Source organism: Carassius auratus, chromosome 43, assembly GCF_003368295.1.
Source record: "Carassius auratus strain Wakin chromosome 43, ASM336829v1, whole genome shotgun sequence".
In the NCBI taxonomy this organism is placed as follows: domain Eukaryota; kingdom Metazoa; phylum Chordata; class Actinopteri; order Cypriniformes; family Cyprinidae; genus Carassius; species Carassius auratus.
This window is the reverse complement of record NC_039285.1, coordinates 16,987,978-17,010,348: the sequence shown is the minus strand read 5'-3', so window position 1 is coordinate 17,010,348 and position 22,371 is coordinate 16,987,978. Positions and strand designations below refer to the sequence as shown.

Genomic DNA, 22,371 nt, shown 5'->3' with positions numbered 1-22,371 from the left:
TCGCGCTAGGTGCGTTGCATTCTGATTGGATCGGACAGCATAGGCTACTGTGGGAGGTCAGGGCCGCAGAAACGTGCACGCTTAAATCGTGATTTTATGACGATTTCGATTAATCACACTGTCCTAAAATGGATTGGAAATGAACAGGAAATAACTCTATATATGAAATGATGTTAATATGTTATGACCGGCGTTAGGTAACTACATTATTTTTTCAGTAACGGGGTAATCTAATTAATTACTTTTCCTGTCGTTACAACGACGATAACATTACTGGATGTTAAATGCGGTGCGTTACTATGCATTGATTGAATAAACTGTATAAACCAAACGCACCCCTGGCTCACACAGTGAGGAGATGGGTTAATAACAAGATAAGCGATTATGATTGGTTAAGGCAGAGTCATGTGTTTCATGGTAGCCAATCAGAGCCACTGTTTTTACACACATGCCAGCACATGCGCCAGCGGCGCCACACACACACAACAGCTAAACAGCGATTCGCATCAGCAGAGATGGCGAGTCAGGAACAATCCGATGAAAAGTTGGCATTTTCAAGGTGGAGAGCACTACTTCAAATTCATTGTGTTCAAAGCCAGGCAAGAACATGCATATAATGTGTACATTATGTCCAGGAGCGAAGATTTTGTCGACATCCGCTGCAAGCAACTCTAATTTAATGAAGCATCTCACAATGACACACTCATCTACAAAGCTAGTGGCCAAAGAAACTTTTCTTACAAAGATAATACTTGAAGTGCAGGATAAAACTCTTGCTGGTTGTTGACGTGCAATAAATGTCGAAAGTTATGTACGAACACCTGTCTGTTCTACTCATTTCAACTTACTTGTTAAAACTACTCAAAAATACAAATTTTTTGATATATAGCAACTTTTTGTTTTTTTACAGTAATGCAAATAGTTACTTTCCCTGGTAACGAGTTACTTTTATTGTAGAGTAATTCAGTTACTAACTCAGTTAGGGCACTTTGGTTTTAGCCCCAGGGTTTGAGAGCACACCTAGAATTAAAATCACATTTATTAGATTGGATCGCACATTAACTAGGCTAGTTTTTAATCACACACTCAAATACTCACGAAGACGAGCTGAGTCAAGTAAGTGGTTAACTGTACTTGCACTGGTGACGTGTCGTTCTTGAACGATTAATACATTTTGAACAAATCTTTAATGGGAGTCCAGAAGAACATGTCATCTCAGGGGGTGATTCGTTCAGTCGCGCATGCACAATATTCTATAGTTTCTGTTCTGCTAGTAGTAATTCACCTGTGTCAGTCAATGCAGTTTTGAGCCGGAAATAGAATTGATTAGTTCATCAATCGGGTCTATCGGGTTTTTGTCTCGTTCCTTAACCCTTTGACACGTACGATCACACCGGTGTGATCAGTCTTGGCTGGTCCCTGGAGCGTACGATCACACCGGTGTGATTAGAACGTTCAGTAAATCACGTGATCAACTGCTAAATTCAAAATTTCAAACTTTAGCTTTCACTGCTTTCCCGCTTTGACTGGCACTGAGCCAGAGACAGACGTGCTCAGCTACAATTATTATCACAACTGTTCAATGTATTTTAATGTTTATTTTATGTTTCATTCACTTTAAAATACACTACACAATAACAGAAATATATGTTGTTATTGCACACTCATATATATATATATATATATATATATATATATATATATATCCCAGACAGCACACATACGTTGTGCCGATGTCGAGCCGACCTACAAAATTCCATCGGGACGATATCGCTCAGGGAGCGTTTGCTAATAGGCAAGATGTCTCGGCGACGTCGGCCTCTGATCGGAAATGCTCTCCGGCCGATGCTGAGACGATACATCCCGGCCGCTCTGCGTGGACGCGGTTCACCGGCGTTTTGCTCATCGTTACGGATCACCCGCGGCTACCGCCGCTGGTTTATAATAAAACAATACACACCACTCTCAAGAACCGATGCAACTTTATTAATATTTTCATTTATTTCATATTACATGTAAAAATACAATAACATTTACCAGATGCTTTGATCAAAAGTGGATAATTCGGGATTATTTGTAGTCTTTTGAACATTAACCATGATTTTACTACAGCTTTTGCAGTAAAACCATAGAAAAAACAAAATCAACCATAGTTTTACTACAATCACCATGATTTTACTACAGCTTTTGCAGTAAACCCATAGTAAAAACAAAAATAACCATTACTACAGTACTTGCATGGTTAAATGTTGTATGAGTATAGCACCTTTTGACAATACTTATTTCAAAGTAGGTTTACAGGAAATGCATGTTTCAAGGTTACAGTTTAAAAAGCCAGAGATGACTGAGACTCACTGGGAAGACCATCTAGTTCATAATAAAAAGTCATGTGTTCAGTGCTGTCAGCAGCGCGGGCTAACTTTATGCCAAGAACTTTTTAAAAAGAGTTACATAAACACAAAATAAAACCAGGCAAACAATACTAATTAAGCAATTAAAATGTTTTAAATTGCATGATAAAAGTTCAAAAATATTTTCTGATAAAATCTTACTAAACAAGTCTCTAGTTTTGTATTCAGTTAACATTAACATTATCTTTCAACATTTTTAAAGTGATGCTTACAAATAAAAGGGGACATGTAGGTCCACATAACTCAGAGAGTAAATATTGTTCATTTACAGATATAAGAGACGTTACAATAAAGTAGTTTGAAAATCATCAAATTTACCCTTATAGGCAAAATAAGGATAATATTTGTTTTGTGTGTCCAATGTTTTGTGTGTTCATGTACAGTTGTCGTCTGTAGTCTTTGTGAGCCTTGGGTGTCATCTGAAGTCTTCAAAAGTGAGTTTGGATTCAGTCTGGAGCTGCTGTAATCTCTAGAAACCTTGGGATGGCCATCCTGAGATAGAAACAGGAAATAAAAAGGAGAAAGTTTAGAATAGCTGCTGCTGTTCATTTTATTTCAGACAAAATATTATTTATTTAATCACATATAACTGGAGTGCATGGTTATTAGATGTGTTGTGTGAATACTAAACTATGTATTTTAATTTAATTTAAACAACAACAAAAAAAAGTGTGTCCGAGCCCCAAATATTATTTGGAAGGCTATTTTCAAAGTAAAATACCAATAGGTTTTGCTTCCTTTAGTGGACTTTGATAAATTCTTGGTGTTAGAATTTAGTGACCTCACTACAGGCCATGCATGCACCATAGATGCTGCTGCCTCAATTTGAGCTTATTTTGCTCTATATATCTGATTTAATCACAAGTAGGTTATAAACACACATCCACTTCCAATTCACCAATCAATAAACAAAAATCGACACACTGCCACTAATGCTCTCAAAAATCAGTTTATTGATGAAGTGTTTCACGCGATCCCTGTAAATGTAATATTTGTGCAACAGGCATCTCTTTAGAATGGAATATACATTTCAGTAGGTGGAACATTATATTTGTAATTTATACTACCGTTAAAAGTTTGGGGTCAGTACGATTTTCTTTTTACGTCTTTGAGAAAAGTCTCTTCTGCTCAACAAGGCTGCCTTTATTTGATCAAAAGCAAGTAAAAAAAAACTGTAATATTGTGAAATATTACAATTTAACAACAGTTTTCTACGTGAATATTGTGAAATGTAATTTATTTCTGTGATCTAAGCTAATTTTTATTACTCCAGTCTTCAGTGTCACATGATCCTTCAGAAATCATTCTGATTTGCTGCTCAATAAACATTTTCAATTATTATCACTGTCTTATCAATTATCAAAAGTTAAAACAGACATTTCTGTTTCAAACACTGTACTGTTTTAAAACTTTATTCATCAAAGAATCCTGAAAAAATGAAGGAACACAGCGGTTTTCAACACTGATAATAGTCAGAAATGTTTCTTCAGACGCAAATCAGAATATAAGAATGATTTCTGAAGATCATGTGACACTGAAGACAGGAGTAATGATGCTGAAAATACAGCTTTACCATCACAGGAATAATTGACTTCTCTAAATATATTCAAATAGAAAACTATTATTTTAAATTGTAGTGAATTGTTTTCATTTAATATATTAAACTGTGGTTGCCATAAAAGACTTTCAAAAACACAAAAAACCATACCTTCCCAAACTTATGAAACAGTTGTGTATGTTCAAGATTATACTTACTGGTCCTGCAGTTTATAGCATCTTTGAGATGTTGTCTGACAGCAGCGGTGGGCCGACAGGGTGAGCAGGGCTCTGCTGGCCCTATAAAAAACAAAATTGTGTGAAAAAAGCTTTTAAAGACTGTTTAGTTATCATTTACATTTGTGTAATGTTCACAAATTGCTTGTGATTAGTTTAGTTGAGGTTGACCTGGAATATCCTACATTACAAAAAGTCTATGGCCAGCACTACAGATTGTGCTCCCCTTTTGATGAAAGAAGTCACATCTGATTTGTTACGAGCATTAGTGACAGAATCATCAGCCAATCAAAATTTGACATTCAATGACAGCACACCCTCTGGGTCTAGAGACGTGCCCAGTGCTACCCCCAGCGTTAGACTGCCCTTTTAGTCAGGGATTTCCAAAGTACGAAAGTTAAATTAAATGAAAAGAAAATACAGCCTACAGACCTGGTTGCCAATCTACTAAAATGCTTTTTTAAGGTGCTATTTTGCACAAAAAAAAAGAGAATAACTGAGAAATGAAGACCTACAACTGAGAAAGGAAGACCTACACCTAAACTGAAGGCCAGCAACATTTTTATGCACCATTTCAAAGATTGCAACTACGAGTGCTATGAGTGGCTAACAGTTAAACCAAGCACAAGTTATTTTGTTGGCCGTGATTACTTTTTAATCTGAGTCAAGGGACATGAAATGAGTTCTTTATTATTTGATGAGTATTGTATCATGCACATTGTTATAACAGAGGTCGACTGATTCATTGGTTTTGCTGGTTAATCGGCACCCGATAGTTGATTTGTAGAACTATCGGTTATCTGCAAAATCCATGAAGATATTTTTCCGTGTTGCGTTTGTTTTGCCATGTGACACTGTGCGCTGCACAGAGTGGGAAACTTCAGACGCGAGTTTAAATGCAGCCGTTCACATAGTTTTCTATTAAATAACATTATATTAATCTCAAATCATTGTAAATTTACATAATGACTTCACCCTAGGCTATAAATTATGTATTGTGCATTTTACAGCAAAAATGTTGGTCTTTCTGTGGCTCTAATACAGTCTGTATGCTTCATATAGAAAGCTGTAATACAGATTGCGCGTTTTCTTTCCGTTTGCTCTTTTTTTTTTAACACTGAACTTTAAACACATATGCCACATAGTTCATTCCTGAAGCAAACGTATGTCCGTTTGGTGATTAAATAAACAGTTTTAGACCGCTGCTTGAATTGAATGTGACGCATCCGGTGTGTGTGATAACTGTGACTTCTCAAAGACGCTGCACATGATTAGATAATCATGCACTGTTCTAAAATAGCAGCAAATGAAATGTGATGCGTTCGGTGTGTAGGGTTGGGTATCGTTTGAATTTTATCGATTCCAATTCCGATTCTGCTTATCGATTCCTAGTTTTGATTCCAATAAGATAAAAAAATCCAATATAAAAAAATTAAGTCAAACATTTAGATGTCAAACATGTTTCTGTCTTTTTACAAAGCATTCTGTTGCAGCTGAATAACATGAGCAAAAATCAGCAGCTTACAAAACACTGCAAGAGGAATTTTGCCTGTGCTTAAAAAAAAAAAAAATACCATAGCAAAAACAATTAATTAATAAAAATATTAAAGTGTTAAAGACAAGTAACCAGTCAGTAGTAAGATATGAACAAACAAAACAATTAGCAATATCCTAAATACAACTAAACAAAATTTCAGGTACAGAAACTGTAACTAAAAGTTTAAAAACACTGCATAGTTTTCTTTTTATAAATAAAATAAAGATTAATCAATTAAAGTTATTAAATATATTCAGTCGAGATCAGTGAATGATTTTCTTTTGTTTCTTTTGTTCTTTGATTAACATTAATGACAGACAGCGCGTTTATTAGGCTGTTGTCTCTTTAAACAAAAATACTGTACGTGTGTGTTTTCTTTCTCATCTGTTTACATTCATGTAAGACAAAAACGTTTGTGTTTATGATGATATACTGATGTAGTTTTCTGTATATTGGTCGACAAATATGAAAGAAGTTAGTTTCGGCTCGGAACAACCTTTTCTACAGTTGAAATACATGGAATGGTCCGAGAATGGACACAAACCCAGGAACCCGCAGTGCGACCGCAGACCGCTGCTCTCATTCAGTATAAATTTTGTTCAGTATTCATTTTAAAAACTATTGGTTTATAAATTGGTATCGGCCAGTGTGGTCCAAACTAGCTATCAGTATTGGAAAAATCCACTATCGGTTGATCTCTAGTTGATAATACTGTGGTGCTGTGTGGATGTCCAGAAAAAAAAAAAGACCAAATCAATACCGGTGGCTACTGGTGATACACTGAGGTCTAATGAAGCGAAATGATCGGTATTTAGGAGAAAATGAACACTACTTACAACAGTATTACCTTTAATCCATAGCCTGGGCAACCAGCTGTCAGCACGTTCACAACTGTCTATAGAAACGATGACATCGTCAATCAGGCCAACCCTAACCAGGATGACATAATTAAACAATTGTACACAACTGTTGTACACAGTTTTTATAATTTATTAGCTAAACAAATGCACAGCTTCCACCAATAAAAAAAAAATTGTTAAAGCAAGAGTACAGCACCAACTACTGTTACCCGGATGAGCTCTGTTATTACATTTTACAGGTTTTTATCCAGGGATAACATGCATCGGAATGTCGCAACTGACCAATCAGAATCAAGTACCCACAGAGCCATGTAATAAAAGTAATAAGCTAATGGTAAACTAATCATTTACAAAACATGACTATGTGTTCATAGATGATTAATAAGTGATGTTAATATTTTTATCTATGTTCTGTAGATTAAGTTATAAATAACTTACAAAGCTTTCTGCACCCACAATCTAAAGTGTAAACTACTCATCAGTTGTAAACGTAAACTTTCCGGTTACAGGTTGGTTGATTTTGTGTGTGTGTGTGTGTGTTGGTGTGTGTGTATATATATATATATATATATATATATATATATATATATATATATATATATATATATATATATACATATGCACACACAACTGAAAACCACAAAGTTTGTAAAACATTTACAACTGATGAGTAGTTTACACCTTAGATTGGGGGGTGCAGAAAGCTTTGTAAATGATTTATACTGTTTATTGAGATAATAGTACAATGTTGACATTTCAATGATTTATAAGTGATTCATAATATATTAACTAGTAACTATTAAAAATTAAGGATCTGTTTGATTTTTTTCGTGATTTTATTTTTTTTAAGATTGCTTATGAAAGATGTGTAAATCATATCATATTACTTAATCATTAGTGAATGTATATTCATGTCACTTGTAAATTATTTATAACTTAATCTACAGAACATAGATAAAAATATTAACATCATTTATTTCTATGAACACAGTCATGTTTTGTAAATAATTAGTTAATCATAATCTAATTACTTGTAAATGACTTTTAAAATGAATTTACAAAAAGTACACAAATTATTCGTATATCACTTATTAGGCGCTTATGAATGTTTTGTAAATGATTAGTTCATCATTAACTACTCACTTAAAAGTGACTTACAACTGAACTTTATTATAAATTGTTACCAAAAAGTCACCCACACCTTGGAAGACCTGAGGGAAAGTAAATTAACAGCAAATTTTCATTTTGGGGTGAACTATCCCTTTAACCCACACTAATCTAGCCTACTGCTGAAGTTGTTGATCAGCCCCGTCATTGTTGTTGAGAGCCTGTGTGGGGCATAATATGTGCATTAAGGGGCGGTCACACTAAACTTTTCGTTCCACTGACTTCCATTCATACGCATGCGAATGCAAAGTTTGGTGAACTTTGACCTGCGAATTCGCATCACGTGAAGTCGTGGGACCAGTAGATGAATGATACGTCACTGCGTGACCTCTCTGTACAGAAATTAAAAAATGAAGTGCTAATTTTAGCCGTAGCGCAGCATCCTATTTTATATAATACATATTTAAAAGATAATTAAAAAAGAAGCTGCATGGTTCGCAGTGTCAATGGAAACAGGAACAGATGGCACATTTGAATGAGGACACGTTCTATATTTTTTTTATTGTTTAGTGTGTATATTTATAGAGAGAGAGAGAGACAGAGTGCAATATAATAAGACGCTTTCGACGCCATCGCCAAAGACACAGTAAAAGCACAGATTAACCCATGTTGTGATAAGGGGAAACCGTTATATCTTGCTCCCGCCCATATTCGCAGCGGCGTCCGAAATAATTTTGCACGTTCAAAGGCTAGTGTGACCGCACTTTTACACATACGGCTGCGTTAGCTGTAACAGAGATGTGTAAGATGTGTACAGGTATCTAACAGTTGTTTACTGAAGGCCCTGACTGAAACCCCACGGTACTTACTGTCTGACAGCAGGTTCACTCAGACTCTGCTCATCATCACTGAAGAATCCAGGAACAAAACAAGCAATCTGACACAGAGTCAACAATATTTACTCTGCAGTTCCAGGTTCATTAGAAGGAAACAAGCTAGAGTAGAGGTGAAATGGAGATAAAAGACAGAATAATATATAACAATTATAATAACATGTAATATACATATTCTACTACTAAAAATATAATCTTAAAATAACACAATCTATATTTTAAGTTTTAGGTTGAGTGTGACTTACGTTATGATGTCAGGGACTTCTTAAAATTGGTGAAATGTATTCTGAAAAAGGCATATTCATGTTTTTCATGAGCTTCTTCAGGTCACCTGTATTTCTAAGTCAGAATCTCCCTTCAGAAATGTTGAAATCTCGGAGCTTCACTTCTGTTCTGTAGAGTTTCTTTCTGTCCTCCTGAAATCACATAACAATTTGTATTAATATCTGTTTATCATGAAATATCGAAACTAATGTGAACTTGATTTCAGCCGATTACACTCTCACTGTAAGTGACGTCATCGATTCAGTAAATCAGCCTTTTCCAATAACATACGGACAAATCACCAGCAAAACATTCAAAGTGCCATCAAAATATCTCATACACACACGAAGATTTGATTAAAAGCCCAGAGTTTCATCAACAAGAGCTCAATCTATATAGTTAGCCTACCTGAAAACTGCTAAGATGCTAACGGACTTTTTCGAAGAAACTAAACCGTTTCTATAAAATAAATTTAATTGAAACATGTCAATAACAAGCAAGAAACGTGTCAGGAACATTTGTATGTAATATTTGTGTGATTTTAGCGACTAAACTTACCCAAAACAGTGTAAACTGCAGCGAGAGACGGAGATTACTGCTTGCCAGTAACGGTTTTTGTGTTGATGCCCCGTTTCCATGGCAACTCTGCTCCCCGCTCGCGCAGCCTGGCGCAGGACTCAACGCACACACAGCATTTACACAAACATCTAGAGTTAAAGCATTACATTTATAATGTACAGTCTCATTCAATAATAAATTTAAAAATCATTTTGTAGTTCAGAAGCAACAGCAACAATAGCTCACCATATTATTTCACCGGATTATTTCTGAAAGCCTGTAAAAGAGTGAAAAACACGGTGAAAAAGCAGTCAGGACTTCTCTTTAATAACCCGCTTTTACATTTTCTCTCCGAGAAACTTCTGAAAACGCATTAAGGCGTTAACATTAATGTTAAAAAAAAATCGCTACCGTGACCGTTGGCTCAAAAAGTTAACGGTAACATTATTTGAAAATGAGCCAGACTCTTCAGCTGCCCATAGACTGTATAAAACACACCGTGTGCCTTACTAGTACTTTTTCAGTGTCACAGAATTAACAAAGTAGTATTTTTTGTCTAATTGAGCTGAAGTGAAATCGTAACGTTACCTGAGAGCCACAGATGTCGCTGGGATTATCCTCTTCTCTCTCTCTGGGTGGCTAAAAGAGACGAATACTGGGCACGCGCACACAGAGAAGCGCGGCATCGGCCCGCGGTCGTGAACCAACTCAGGGCCGACGATTGATGAGCTGGAGAACAGAGCACTGACCAAATTATATCGGCCTCCGCCAGGCCGATGTTTTATAGATGTTTTAGGTATAGAGACCGACGTTTCGATATTGGGCCGACGTCGGCCAGACGTACATGTGCTGTCTGGGATATATACCAGTAAAAGAACATTTTAAACATGTAATATTAATATTTATTCAAGTCAAACACATACCTTGTAGATAACAGCTGTTTCACAACGCAAGTGTCAGCGACGCGTGAACAGCGGGTATTTTTTCAGACGTGCGTGCATGTTAATCAATGAGTGCATTCACTCCAGAAGCAGCGTGTGAGCGTCAAGCAGGAGCGTCGCGTGAGATGCAGTGAAGCGGGGGTTACAGTCATATATTTCGGGAAACATGGATGATCTTGCATGTTGTAAATCCAGCAGGCTCTAAGTCCAACTCTCCATCAGTGTTGTAAACAAATAATGGCGGCGCCCATAGCCCGTCGTGATAACTTACCGATCAACAAACATGTTTTTTTTTCTTAAATTAATACCACATTAGGAGTTAACTTACATATATTTAACGATGTTAATAACTACAAGTTTGTAAATATTTTGTATAAAAAAATAAAAATATTTTAACTGTCATGGATTGCGAGTCTTTTTTTCCCGCTGACAACTGATGTAAAGCTGACGTCACCGTTACCTCACAATCGCTTTTGTTGTAATTTAAAGAGACAACTTTAATCCAGCTCACCAACATAAGAGAAAATGACAGATAATACATTCAAAAGAAGAAAACTGACAAATGAGGAAATTGAAGAAATTTTTTTTAATTCTGATGAGGAGATGTTTGACAGCGAGGCAGAGAGTGACAGTGATGAGGATCTTCCCCCAAATCTTGAAGCTCTGGACAACTTTGAAGACGAAGAGATGACACCAGTTCCTAATGAGGCAGAAGAGGTAACATTAAACTCATTGTTGTGGAAGGCAACCAATCTTTTTTATCCTCCTGGCCCAGGCAATTTTAACAACCAGCACTGTGGTGTGCAAAATCCACCAGAATCACCCAGTGAGGTAAATTGTTTTAAATTGTTTCTAACGGAAGATGTCATGGGAGAAATTGTGGAGGAAACAAACCGCTATGCCTCTGACTTGCAAGAGAAGGAAATGAAAGGGAAGCTGGTTAAATGGGTTCCAACAAATATCCCTGAAATGTACACATTTTTAGTGTCAGTTCTCTTAATGGGTGTGATCAAAAAACCATCACTTCGTGATTACTGGAGCACAGACCCCATGCTCTTGATCCCATTTTTTGGGTCTTTGTTCTCACAGGATCGCTTCCTTCTGCTCCTCCGCTGTCTTCACTTTGCAAACAATGCGACAGCAGTTTCCAATGACCCGCTGAAAAAAATCAGACACATATTCACTGCGCTCACCTCCTCTTTTCGTCGCATTTTTGTGCCATACAGGGATCTGTGTGTGGATGAGTCTCTGATGAAGTGGAAAGGCAGGCTGGCATTTCGTCAGTTCATTCCATCTAAATGGCACAGATTTGGGATCAAGTTTTTTGTTTTGTGTGAGGTGCTAACTGGTTATGTGGAGGACATGATCATTTACACCGGATCCTCCACTGACATCCAACATTACCCAGGACTTGGGATTTCTGGGTCCGTTGTGATGACACTCTTAGCACCCTTACTTAAGCAAATGTCATGTTCTATATGTTGACAACTGGTACAGTAGTCCCATACTTTTCCAGCACCTCTTGTCACTTGGCACTGGAGCTTGTGGGACCGTGCACGGACACAGAAAAGGGATGCCAAAGTTCACCTGCAAGATGAAAAAAGGTGAGGTGGAATTCAAAGAGAATGGGTCACAGTTGGCAGTAAATGGCATGACAAGAGGGATGTTCATGTCCTTACCACAGTCCATCCAACTGGTATGGCAGCCACAGGCAAGCTGGATCACCTCACTGGGCAACCAATGATGAAGCCAGTCTGTGTGCTGGAGTACAACAAAAAGATGGGTGCAGTTGACAAAGCTGATATGATGACTGGTTTTCATGAATGCACCAGAAAGTCTACCAAGTGGTACAAGAAAGTATTTTTTCATGTACTCGACACGGTTTTACTCAACAGCCACATCGTCTACCGGCAAATTACTGGTGAGAAATGGATACAAATAAATATAAACGAGATAAAAAGTGCTAACATTTTTAATTAATGTAATTTAAAGTGTTAACAAATTCACAATAATAAACAGACCACACTGTCACATACTAATATTTTCTCCTCACTTCCTATTGATGTGCTCTACTATGAGTAGGAAAGGAAATCACCTCCCTACAATTCAGGACGAACCTGATGAGAGGGCTGCTGGAGGAGTACAGCACATTGCGAGGTCCAACCAAAGGCGGGCGTCCTGCCTTGGACACTCCTCTGCGCCTTACAGCCAGGCATTTCCCATCTGAAGTCCCTCAGACCACTTCCCAGGGCAGCAAGACCAGGCGGCACTGCAAGGTCTGCCTCTCCAGCACACGCAAGGGCAAGCAGAGGCGCCTCACCAAGCACATGTGTGTGCCATGCAACACTCCCTTGTGTGCTGTCCCGTGTTTTGAGGAGTACCACACACTGAAGCATTATTAAGCCTGTAAAAAGTCAAAGTATATTAATTCAAGATGATACATTGTTAATTATTATTTATTGTAATCATATTAAGTGTGTATAATAGTTTGCTTTAAACAAAACCATTTATTAAAAGTCAGTATATTTATAGTTTTTTGTTTAATATTTATTGTACATATTTGTTTTTATATTTGTTTACAAAGCGGATATGATGACTGGTTTTCATGAAGCATTATTAAGCCTGTAAAAAGTCAGAGTAGCCTATATTAATGAATTTATGATGATACTTTATAATTTATTGTAATTATATTATTAAATATAAAAGGTACCAGTATGTATAATATAGTTTATTTTAAACAAAAACATTTACCAAAAGTCAGAGTATTTTTACAGATTTTGTGTTTGTTTATGATACTATTTTAATTGTTAGTCATTGTAAATATATTTGTTTTCTGTTTTGTAATAGTGATAATAAACGTTTTTGTTTAATACAAACTGGTATACATTTATATTTTTTTCTATTTTTACATTAATAAAACATACATGAAACCCAAAACATACATTCTTTTTGGGCTATATGCACAGCTGCACTACTTCTACAAAAAAAGTAAAATCTACATTGTATGACATCATCAAATTATATTTCCCTATACAAACATTTGAGCAAGCTGATAAGTGAGGTGTGACCATATATTAATATAATAATTGTATAGACTCACACTTCACTTATTAGCTTGCTCAAATGTTTTGTAGGCTAGGAAAATATAATTTAACAATGTCATACCATGTAGCTTTACTCTGCTTAAACATGGCATCTTTTGATTTGCTTTGCAATTGAGAGATATAAAACTCGGTGAGCAATATACTAAAACAAACAAGAAAATTGATTTAACGTCAAATATGTGCTTTGGTATATTCACGTTATGTATAACGTATCAATTCAACTGAACCCTGACTTTACCTCCTGAATGCACGGATTATGAAACATAAAATTAACAACTAAATACTAATACTTACCGATTGTCACGCGGCGTTTCTGGGGGAGATGCACGGATTGTCACGCGGCTGTTCTGGGGGAGATGCAAAGTACCATGTGCAAGCGAAGTTCACAGCAGTGGAGGGGAGGGGGTGGGGGCAGCAAACAGAACCATTTCAACCATAGTCGGTACACGCTAACAAATTATTTGAGAGGTTTTGAATAAAAAAAATTAAATAAAGCGAAATATTAAAGCTACTCACCTGCAGACGGTTATCCATCGTGTGCGCGCCATTTTGACTGAAATGTCACATGACAAGGTTCATGCGTCTCCATGGAAATTAGAACGCAACTGATTGCAAAATAACGGTCGCAGAAAAAAACTCACGCCAGACTGCTGGTCTGACTATTTTAGAACTTACGTGCGAAAAGGTTAATCACGTGACAACCCAATACTTTAAACCTGTGCTAAACCAATGCAGTCTGAGCCGGAAAGAGAACTGATTAGTTCATAGTTCGGGTGTTACAGCCACTGCTATAACACAAAAGAGGGATGACACAAAGGCTCGATCAAAAGGGGAATTTATTAATTAAACGGAATATAACAACAAGTGGGAGAAATTAGACAGGAAAAATAAGAAGGATAAACACAGAAGAGAGCTCAGCTACGACTCGGGACGGCCGCTCAAGTTCCGCCCCCGAAGTATGGGAACTTGACTTCCTTTAAGCTCACGTAAATAGTCCACACGTGTAGAGGATCTGCTAAATCAGAACAATGGTAAATCACGCTTTACCTGCCCCTAGAGGGCAGGCAAATACATAAATATACATGCATGTAACACCTTCATCCCCCAAAAGTGAACCGTCACCACAAGAAAGTACATCTACTAAGAGACACCTTTCTCAAAAACATACGTTACCACAGGCCTATCCAATCCGGGATAGGGCGTCAGCGACCACGTTGTCCCGACCTCTGACATGTTTAATGTCAAGGTCGTATGGCTGCAATTATAAACTCCAGCGCATAAGACGCTGATTAAAATTGCGCATGGAGTTCAAAAAGATAAGCGGATTATGATCACAATACACAAGGATCGAATAACAGCTGGACAAATACACCTCGAAATGTTGAATCGCAAGAACTAATGCTAATGCCTCCTTTTCAATAGTAGAATACTTTAACTGTGCTATCACCAGTCGAAACAGTAGGCTTACCATTAAACGATTTGCGAGGCAACACAACAGGTGGATCAACAGGAATATTATCTCGTGATTTTTGAACATCCTTGAAAGTGACTTTATGTGTTAAAAAGAAGTCATCGGCCAGAGTAGCAGCTTTGTAGAGCGTGTCTACTTTTTGTTCGTTTACATAAGTAGCAAGGGCGACAGGTACACAACTCTTAAATTCCTCTATAAGGATTAACTGTCTAACCTGCTCTCTACTCTCGGCTTTTTGAGACGCGCACCAACGATAAAACAAAATTTCCTTTTCACGCGCAAACTCAACAGAAGTCTGATTCGAAAGTTTCGTGTATTGTCTAAATCGCTGTCTATATGCTTCCGGGACTAACTCGTAGGCTTTTAATATAGCAGCCTTAACAATCGTATAATCAGCAGAATCTTCAATGGACAACGAAGCATAAACCTCCTGCGCCTTACCGGTTATCACGCATTGCAAAAGCAAAGACCAAACATTTTCAGGCCACTTTAATGAAGCTGCAACCCTCTCGAAATGACAAAAATACTTCTCAACGTCCTTCTCACAAAAAGGAGGAACCATCCTCCGATTTCGGCCGACATCAAAATCATCAGAGGCAGCATGAGCAGCCTTAGAGCCCATCTCTAACTCCATTCGTTTCAAAGCAAACTGATGATCAAGTTCACGCTTTCGCAGCTCTAATTTGGCATTCTCTAACTCCAATTCTTTTTCTTTAACTGCCAACTCTCTCAATCGAATAACATTCTCACTTACCGAAGGATCAGCCACTTCCTCCACAACACTAACGTTTTCTAATGGCATTTGTAAAACGCCTAACTCCACCAGACAGCCTTTAAGGACGTTTCGCAAAGTTTCCTTCAAAGTCTTATACCTAGGAGCGATTTCGACTTTATAAGACTCTGCAATTTACAATAACTGCTCTTTTGTGTACGATAAAAGCAGTTCTTCAGAAGGAGACTCCCGAAATACATCAACTACCGAAGTCATTTCGACACAGGCTATTCACCAAAAATAACGAAAATAATGGTTTCAACACAATTCAGAAAAATACTCATAAATGAAACCACTAAATCGTTTTCACAAATCCTAATTTTTACCTGTCAAAACTAAAGAAAACAAAGTGATTTTGGCCGCTACACGAAATTATCACGCATGATACGAATTAATAAACTTCACTTACCGATTTAAATTTACAAAGTGAATAACCAAAAGCGATCTCACAACACACGCGTATTTACCCCATTTAACATTAAATTAATTCCCTAGTCTTCAGTGGCGTTAGGGGCTCGAGGCCACTTTAAACGCTAAAATCATGAACACCTGCACACCGATCCCATTAACAAGATCAGCTGCCGGTGAACTGAAGCGTGCCTCCACTCCGAATAACCACTAAAAATAAAAAAGGCAAAATAACAAAGTGGCAGGTTCAAACCTACCCGACGACTACTGACTAAATAGGGCAAACACTCACCTGGGACGCTCGTAGTTACTCACAACCGAAAAGTAAATCGAACAAACACGACGAAAACACGGCCATACACATTTTCTTCCCTCCCACACGAAACAGCTGAGAAAAAAAAGAAAAACGACGGACGAGCCCCCAATTATGTTACAGCCACTGCTATAACACAAAAGAGGGATGACACAAAGGCTCGATCAAAAGGGGAATTTATTAATTAAACGGAATATAACAACAAGTGGGAGAAATTAGACAGGAAAAATAAGAAGGATAAACACAGAAGAGAGCTCAGCTACGACTCGGGACGGCCGCTCAAGTTCCGCCCCCGAAGTATGGGAACTTGACTTCCTTTAAGCTCACGTAAATAGTCCACACGTGTAGAGGATCTGCTAAATCAGAACAATGGTAAATCACGCTTTACCTGCCCCTAGAGGGCAGGCAAATACATAAATATACATGCATGTAACATCGGGTCTATCTGGTTTTTGACTAAACCCTTTATCACGTCATAGCCCCATGCGAAAGATGAACTAAGAAATTCTCTTTCCGGCTCATACTGCATTGGTTTTAGTGCATGGGTCTGTCACATGATTAAGGAACGACTCAACCCGAAGACCCGAAAGATGAATTAATCAATTCTCTTTTCGGCTCAGACTGCATTGCTTTAGCGTATGGATCTCTCACATGATTAAGGAACAACTCGACCCGAAAGATGAACTACTGTATTTTTCGGACTATAAGTCACACCAAGTATAAGTCGCATCAGTCCAAAAATACGCCATGATGTGTAAAAAAAAACATATATAAGTCGCACTGGAATATAAGTCACATTTATTTAGAACCAAGAACCAAGAGAAAACATTACCATCTACAGCCGCCAGAGGGCGCCCTATGCTGCTCAGGGTAGACTACAGGAGAACTAAACAGCATCTCTGGCAGCATAGAGCGCCCTCTCGCGGCTGTAGACGGTAATGTTTTCTCTTGGTTCACTCTCTTAGTTCATTTCTCTTGGTTCATGTCAAATTAATTTTGATAAATAAGTCACACCTGACTATAAGTCGCAGGACCAGCCAAACTATAAAAAAAAGTGTGACTTATAGTCCGTAAAATACGGTAATCAATTCTCTTTCCAGCTCAGACTGCATTGGTTTAGCATATGGGTCTGTCACGTGAACCCGAAGTCTTGTCAGACAAGAGGTGAGGTGAGCTAATCACAGACTGAAGACCCAAGTAAAGAATTAATTAATCTTTTCTGTATCTTTTAGCATTTTAGTTTTGTATTGTTTTCTAGTGTGATTAACATTTGCGTAAGTACTAGATGTGTTGGGTAAGTAACACGTAACATATAACATTTTGCTAAAATGAATGAAATGACTCGAAAAAAGATTTGTTCATTTTGCTGAATGAGACTCAAAAGTCAGAGTTGGTTAAATGATCCGAACTTCCCATCACTAACTTGTACCCAGTCCTTTATGCTGTTATGACATGAGGTTAATGTAAACACATGCTTTTATGACATGAGATTAACGTAAACACAGCCCACTGTGAACATTCTTGTAATTTGCTTCAACCTTTTTGAACTTTATAAATGATTATTTTAGGTTTAAGTGGTGTCTCTGTGTGTTTGTGTGTGTGTGTGTGTGTGTGTGTAAGCATCATGAAACAGGCAGAGTACAGCCACTTCCAAAGAACACAGTGCCAGCTGGTTAAAGCTAATCTCAGAATTGTTTCAAGAGAATCGTTATGTATTTGGAAAATAGTAGAATCGTTCCACAGATCAGTTGGCAATAACAATATACATGTCACTAAGACCCATCTTATCTGACGTGAGGAAAGAGTAACTAACTGGGCTATCTCAGCTGCTGAACTATCAGGTCAGGCTACATGATATGAGACATATAACTAGATTTCTATTCAACTTATTTTCCCTGATTGTGTGCCTTTTTTAGTGTCATCTTGCCATTTTTAATCTGTTGTGTAAAATATTCTTCAAGCTGTCAAAACCTGAGTTTGAATGACAGGTAGTGCGAGTGAATTAGAGTGCGCCTGTTTCGAGCCTAAACCAATCAGGTTCCTAGTGCACTTTCAGGAGGCCTCTCTACTAGGAAGTGCATACTAAATAAACACACAGGAAGCCCTTAGGAAACAAAAATATATTGCAGTATATTGGAAAATATCATGTAATATTAGGCATATATTCTTATATATATTTATTTTTTCCAATATATTGCAATATATTGAAAGCGGCATTTGTATATTTTGCAGTATATTATATAATATATGTATCATCAATATATTATTAAATGTATTCAAATATATAAAATATTATATTACAAGGGAAATAATATATTACAACATATCACAATATATTTTAAGAAATATATTGGTAAATATATTTTCCTTTCGTAAGGGAGGCCATGGAACATTACAGCAGAGATGATAACGGAAGATGATTTTCATTATTATTTGAGATGTCGATCCCAATCCAATTTATTTATATAATCATAAATATCTCCATGTTACATTTCACTGAAACAAGGAGGAGTAATGTTTTTATCACTGCCATGCCACCATTAGAAGGAGCCAGAGTTAAATCACATGTGTTTAATTTTTAAAATATTCTTTTAATGTAACATCCGTAAAGTCACATCCATAACACAAAATTAAAGTTAGTACAAGTAGCAAGTATGTGAAGTGTTCATCACATGATACCTTTTTATGAGTTAACATTGCACAGACACACTGAATATGTTTGCATTGACACTGGGAATTTAAATAGACCGCAAGTGATAGGTGTCAAGACTGGATTGGTACATGTCAGGAACAACTGACTGTCAGCTGATGCAAGCGTGCTAACGTGGCCTGACTGAACTTACGCAATGATTGATTTCAATCAGGACCAATTCCGTCAAGTATATTTATGACAATTATAATTGCATACAGTTAGTGTTGGCAGTATGGTTATGTTCTGGTCAACACTCCACATGCCTGTCCATGCAGCCATGCTTGGACAGAGCGGGGAAGGCAACAAGACAAACCTCCAAAACAACCATATGCCAAAACTCCCCAACACAACTGATGCAACTTGAAATGGCCAGCAATGATAAATGTTGCTTGATACTATATTTATGGGGGAAGCATCACCCAACTCGGAAAGAAAGCATACAACAAGCATGTTGCTTTAGCTGCTTATGCAAAATATTTGAATGAACTGTATGGGGGGAGCATACACCCCTAGCAGCAGCAGCAGCCTAATGCAATGGCAGTTTGTATATCATACAATTTAAGTGTCTAACATGCTGAACAATCACATTAAGGAGAAATCATACACCCCTAGCAGCAGCAGAATACGACAACAGTTTGTATATTATCCAATTTTAAGTGTCTAACATGCTGAAAAAAAGGTTAAGAAATAGAGGATGTGTAAAAAGCATTTTCTTAAAATGCTTAAAGCAACTGTGATTGTAAAGAGAGAAGCATACACCCCTAGCAGCAGCAGCAGTCTAATACGATGGCAGTTGTATATTATCCAATTTAAAGCTGCAGTAGGTAACTTTTGTAAAAATATAATTTTTACATCTTTGTTAAACCTGTCATTATGTCCTGACAGCAGAATATGAGACAGATAATCTGGGAAAACAAATCAAGCTCCTCTGGCTCCTCCCAGTGGTCCTATTGCCATTTGCAGAAAGTCATCCACTCCCGGTAAGAAACAGCCAATAGGAGATGCGGTCCATAACTTTGTTTGTGTTCAAAATGTAGAAAAATGTATATAATAAGCGAGTACACCATGAATTCATTTTCCAAACCGTGTTTTTAGCTTGTCCTGAATCACAAGGGGTGCACCTATAATTAGGGATGGGTACCGAGACCCGGTATTAAAATGGCCCCGGTGCTAAATTATGAAAGACCGTAGTATCAGTAAGATCTGACGGTATCGGTTCTGCTTTCGGTACTGGACGGAAAAAATTTATGTACTTTGTATCTTTGCTTAATAATGTTATCGTGCACATTTTATCTAACCAAATATTTCTAATGTGCAATCATATTAAGACGTTTGTCTGTGAGATCTGCGTGAACTCTCATGCGCGCCGCGGACGCTGTCAGTCACACACACACACACAAACACACACACACCACAACAAGCGCGGCGTGCACAGGACGCGCACAACAGTACGAAAACTCCCGCTTAATAACAAAGAGTGACGATGGCGAAGAGATTTGCTTAAAGGCCATGTTGCAGGTTGAACACCACTTTCGATTAATGGTTACATAAATCACTCGATATGTATATCATTTTTTAAAATGTCTCAAAAATGGGCTCAAATACCTATTTTTTTAGTTTTTGTTATAAAGATTTTTTTACGCAACTCGGTGATGACGTCATGTTGGGGAGAAGTCGAGGAAAGGTACCCTCAGTCTAGTATGATGCAGCGTTCCAGGCAACCCGTAACCCTTGTTTTTCCAACCTTAAACCCTTGAAAGTGCACTGGAACAGCAATCAAATCCGTGACTTCCCACCTGTGAACTCGTGTCTCATACTAGATCGATGCACTCCGAGTTCCGAGGTCACACAGCAGGCGAAACAAGGATGACAGCCCCTACGAATAATAATGCCTGCTAATGCAGTGTTTATGTAAGTAGTACACGTTGAAAAAAACGATTTTAGGTCAATACAACGTTGCAATAAAATAAATAATCTAGTTACAATTCCTTGCGCTCAGAAAGTTTGGCGTAACTTGCCTGGAACGGTACAAAGTCGTCAGTAGTGATATGAAATAGTGATTACGAGCTCAAAAACCTGCCTGGAACGCAGCATCAGAACTAACGTTATAGCGACTGACTGGGATGAGGAAGAGGTGGTGAGAGCAAACATGTATGATGGCCCGCAGCCGTGAAATTTCGATCGAGCCAGCCGTGAGAGGGCAAATGAGGAATTGCCAAGAACTGATGTCCGTCAAAGCCTATAATGCATGGTCCGAGGAGAATGAGTGTAGAGTTGGTGAAGTGTTCTGGTGAGTTGCTATCATTTAGCATCGCAGCAATGAGCACTGGAGCTAGTCTACAAGCAGCAGTGCATAATAACGACACACACACACACACACACACACACACACACACACATTATATATATATAATTTATTTTTTACTGTCATTGAATAGCACCGAGTGAAAAAAATCATTATTTTCTTTATATCTAGTGGCAATGATCATGATGTTAGTTCAGAGAAGTACCGGTAACCTTTGTCATAGTGTCGTAGAACTGGTAAACTTTGTATTTGTCATCTAGAAATAAAAGGCATCATGTTAGCTATATGGACATTTCTAAGCATTTATCTCGTCCTCCGGTGAAAATGTTGTTGCAAACGTAGCCGTGTGTCTGTCGCTGTGTTTAACAGGAACTTGTGTGGGTGGCGTCCCATGTAAACTGCGTTAGAAAGCTTGTGCTGTAGGGAAGTGAGTGCGTTTGGGTCGCTATCTCTCTATCTATCTGTCTGTCTATCTATCTATATATATGTATTTATCTATTTATCTATAATCTGCGTTCTGCGCTACCTGAATACTCTCGTCTCTCTAGTCACTCTCAATGCTCTCAAGGCGGGTTTGGTAAATTCTCTCCCCAACTTGATGTGATGCAATGCATTGTGGGGGAAAGCAGACCGCTGTAAGATAGTACCTACTTTTTCGTATTATATTCCGTTTTGTGATACCCAACAACATAAAATACAATGGATAACAGTTTAAATGTAAAAAAAAAAAAAAAAAATTAACCTTGCAACACGGCCTTTAATAATGTTATCGTGAACATTTTACCTTACAAAACATTTCTAATTTGCAATATTATTAAGACGTTTGTCTGTGAGATCTGCGAGATCTCTCATGCTGCTGCAGAGGCTGTCTGTCTGTCAGTCACACACACACACACAGAACAAGAACGAGCGCGGTACACGCATAACAGTACGAAAACTCAAAGAGTGACGAAGGCGGAGAG

General features: G+C 37.7%; 3 long non-coding RNA genes across 12 annotated transcripts; all 3 read right to left on the bottom strand.

Moving 5' to 3' along the window:
• Positions 1 to 2,657: 2,657 nt before the first annotated feature.
• Positions 2,658 to 8,612, bottom strand: LOC113061812 (uncharacterized). 3 transcript variants are annotated; one of them, XR_003278441.1, is made up of 4 exons: positions 8,558 to 8,612; positions 6,558 to 6,651; positions 4,167 to 4,247; positions 2,658 to 2,903 (listed from the first exon to the last, which is right to left on the bottom strand). It is a non-coding gene; the product is annotated as an uncharacterized LOC113061812 (long non-coding RNA). The 3 variants fall into 3 exon arrangements; XR_003278443.1 differs by having other exon boundaries at positions 6,558 to 6,616; positions 8,558 to 8,607; XR_003278442.1 differs by having other exon boundaries at positions 6,569 to 6,651; positions 8,558 to 8,602.
• A 335-nt stretch (positions 8,613 to 8,947) lies between these two features.
• Positions 8,948 to 10,783, bottom strand: LOC113061813 (uncharacterized). Of its 2 annotated transcripts, XR_003278445.1 has the most exons (5): positions 10,327 to 10,783; positions 9,992 to 10,256; positions 9,650 to 9,680; positions 9,404 to 9,552; positions 8,948 to 8,997 (listed from the first exon to the last, which is right to left on the bottom strand). It is a non-coding gene; the product is annotated as an uncharacterized LOC113061813 (long non-coding RNA). The 2 variants fall into 2 exon arrangements; XR_003278444.1 differs by having other exon boundaries at positions 9,404 to 9,680.
• Positions 10,784 to 10,932: 149 nt separating this feature from the next.
• Positions 10,933 to 14,049, bottom strand: LOC113061810 (uncharacterized). Of its 7 annotated transcripts, none has more exons than XR_003278438.1 (7): positions 13,965 to 14,049; positions 13,743 to 13,795; positions 12,462 to 12,748; positions 12,024 to 12,262; positions 11,749 to 11,931; positions 11,538 to 11,638; positions 10,933 to 11,044 (listed from the first exon to the last, which is right to left on the bottom strand). It is a non-coding gene; the product is annotated as an uncharacterized LOC113061810 (long non-coding RNA). The 7 variants fall into 7 exon arrangements; XR_003278440.1 differs by having other exon boundaries at positions 12,024 to 12,105; positions 12,440 to 12,748; positions 13,965 to 14,041; XR_003278436.1 differs by having other exon boundaries at positions 12,024 to 12,105; positions 13,965 to 14,038.
• Between the last annotated feature and the right edge of the window lie 8,322 nt (positions 14,050 to 22,371).